General features: G+C 41.4%; 1 non-coding gene across 1 annotated transcript; it reads left to right on the top strand.

Moving 5' to 3' along the window:
- Nucleotides 1-2,223: 2,223 nt before the first annotated feature.
- Nucleotides 2,224-2,328, top strand: LOC127745183 (small nucleolar RNA R71). The gene has a single exon (XR_008006378.1). It is a non-coding gene; the product is annotated as a small nucleolar RNA R71 (small nucleolar RNA).
- The last annotated feature ends 551 nt before the right edge of the window (nt 2,329-2,879 follow it).

Genomic DNA, 2,879 nt, shown 5'->3' with positions numbered 1-2,879 from the left:
GTTGTCAGTCACGTGCGTTCATAGGTGAGAATGATGATGAGTGTCACGGATCATCACATTCATCAAAGTGTTGTGCAACGTATATCTTGGAATAAGAATAAAAGAGAATTGAATAGAAATTAATATTAATTGTATTGAAACTTGAGGTACAGCAGAGCTCCACACCCTTAATCTATGGTGTGCAGAAACTCCACCGTTGAAAATACATAAGTGAAAGGTTCAGACATGGCCGAATGGCCAGCCCCCTCAATGATCAAAAGACCGAATGATCAAAGACTAAAAAGTCAAAAGATTAAACTGTCAAAAGATGTCTAATACAATAGTAACTTATCCTATTTATACTAGACTAGCTACTAGGGTTTACATGAGTAAGTAATTGATGCATAAATCCACTTCTGGGTCCCACTTGGTGTATGTTTGGGCTGAGCTTGATCTATCCACGAGCTGAGGCTTTTCTTGGAGTTGAACTCCAAGTTATAACGTGTTTTGGGCGTTCAACTCCGGATCATGACGTGTTTCTGGCGTTTAACTCCAGACAGCAGCATGTACTTGGGGTTCAACGCCAAGTTACGTCGTCAATTTCCGAATAAAGTATGAACTATTATATATTTCTGGAAAGCTCTGGATGTTTACTTTCCAACGCCGTTCAGAGCGCGTATATTGTTGGAAAGCCCTGGATGTCTAATTTCCAACGCAATTAAAAGCGCGCCATTTGGGTTTCGGTAGCTCCAAAAAATTCATTTCGAGTACAGGGAGGTCAGAATCCAATAGCATCTGCAGTCCTTTTTCAACCTCTGAATCAGATTTTTGCTCAGGTATGTCAATTTCAGCCCGAAAATACCTGGAATCACAAAAAAATACACAAACTCATAGTAAAGTCCAGAAATGTGAATTTAACATAAAAACTAATGAAAACATCCCTAAAAAGAGCTTGAACTTACTAAAAACTACCTAAAAACAATGCCAAAAAGCGTATAAATTATCCGCTCATCAGAAACTCCCAGGATCCTTCAATTTCTGGGGCAATTTGTGTTGGATGATGGCGCTGCATTCTTCTGTGAGTACTACAGTCTCATTGTTCTTCCAGCTTCTCTTTTTGGTCATCAATTCCTTCAAGAACTTGGCATAGAGTGGCATTTGCTCTATTGCTTCAGCAAAGGGTATGTTTATTTGTAGTTTCTTGAAGATTTCCAAGAATCTTGAGAATTGGTTGTCCTCTCCCCTCTTCTTTAATTGCAGTTGTTGAGGGTATGGAGCCCTTGAGAGACATGGTCTGAGCGCTTCTCCTTCTTGATGTGACTTAGGGGTTGAGGTTTGAGCTTCCTCATGTCCCTTGTTTTCTTCATCCAATTTCTTCTCTGGTGGTTTCTTGTGGGTCTTTTTCAATTCCTTCCCACTTCTGAGGGTGATGGCTTGACATTCCTCCTTTTTTATTGAGTTAATATTGCTGCAATTGTTGTGTGCAGGGGCTTGCTTGAATAAGAATTCAATCTGTGTTTCCAGTTTCTTGATGGCGGCATCTTGATTCTGCATGTTGGATTGCACTTCTTCCCGGAAAGCTTTACTATCTTGAATTTCCTTGCATAGGTTTTCAAGTAGAGCCTCAATCCTTGATAATCTCTCCCCGGTTATTGATGGTGGGTTGAGATTAGGTGGTTGAGAAGATTGGTTAGATGGATGCTGGTAATATCTCTGTGAGGTGTTTTGATGAGTTGCATTGTTATTGGAGTTGAGGTTGTGGCGTCTCTGATCTTGCCCTTGGTCTTGTTGATTTCCCCATCCAAAGTTGGGGTGATTTCTCCATCCAGAGTTGTAAGTTTTGGAGTATGGATCATGGACTTGTCTAGGTGAGTTTCCAACATAGTTGGCTTGCTCCCAATCACCTTCTTCTCCTATATTCACTCCTTCTTAAGCTGATGATGAGGTGATGGCTGCTGCAACTTGGTTCTCCTCCACCTTCTTGGTAAGATCTGCTAGCTGCTTGGTGATCATCTTGTTTTGAGCTAACAATGCATCCATGTGGTTCAGCTCCATTACTCCTCTGGTGTTACCTCTTTCGGAGGCATAGAAGTAGTCATTTTCAGCAACTGTTTCAATGACATCTATGGCTTTTTCAATGGTTTTCTTCTTGTTTAGAGAGCCTCCTGATGAATGATCCACAACCTTCTTTGACTCATAGGAAAGACCTTCATAGAAGATGTGAAGTTGTACCCATTCATTGAACATCTCTGGTGGGCATCTTCTTGTTAGATCTTTGAATCTCTCCCATGCTTCATAAAGTGTCTCACCATCTTGTTGCCTGAAAGTTTGCACCTCAGCTCGAAGCCTGTTGATCCTTTGAAGAGGGTAAAACCTTGCCAAAAACTTGTTCACCACTTCCTCCCAATTTGTTAAGCTCTCCTTTGGAAAGGATTCAAGCCATTTGGAGGCCTTGTCCTTGAGTGAAAAAGGGAACAAGAGCAACCTATAGACATCTGGATGGATTCCATTGGACTTCACAGTGTCACAAATCCTCAAGAAGGTGGTTAAATGTTGATTAGGGTCCTCTTGAGCACCTTCTCCAATTGAACAATTGTTCTGAACAAGAGTGATGAGCTGGGGTTTTAGTTCGAAATTGTTGGCATGTATGGTGGGCTTCTGAATGCTGCTTCCACAGTTTCCTGGATTAGGATTGATATAGGAGCCTAGGACTCTCCTTTCTTGCCTAGCACGGTTTGCATGGCCTTCTCTGACATGATTATGAGCTTCTTCTTCATGATTGTTGATGGTGTTTTTGTGGAAAAACGAATTTTCCAAACACACAAATCCAACCGGCAAGTGTACCGGGTCGCATCAAGTAGTAATAACTCACTTAGAGTGAGATCGATCCTACAGGGATT

Source organism: Arachis duranensis, chromosome 2, assembly GCF_000817695.3.
Source record: "Arachis duranensis cultivar V14167 chromosome 2, aradu.V14167.gnm2.J7QH, whole genome shotgun sequence".
Taxonomy (NCBI): domain Eukaryota; kingdom Viridiplantae; phylum Streptophyta; class Magnoliopsida; order Fabales; family Fabaceae; genus Arachis; species Arachis duranensis.
This window is presented reverse-complemented; position numbering and strand designations above follow the sequence as displayed.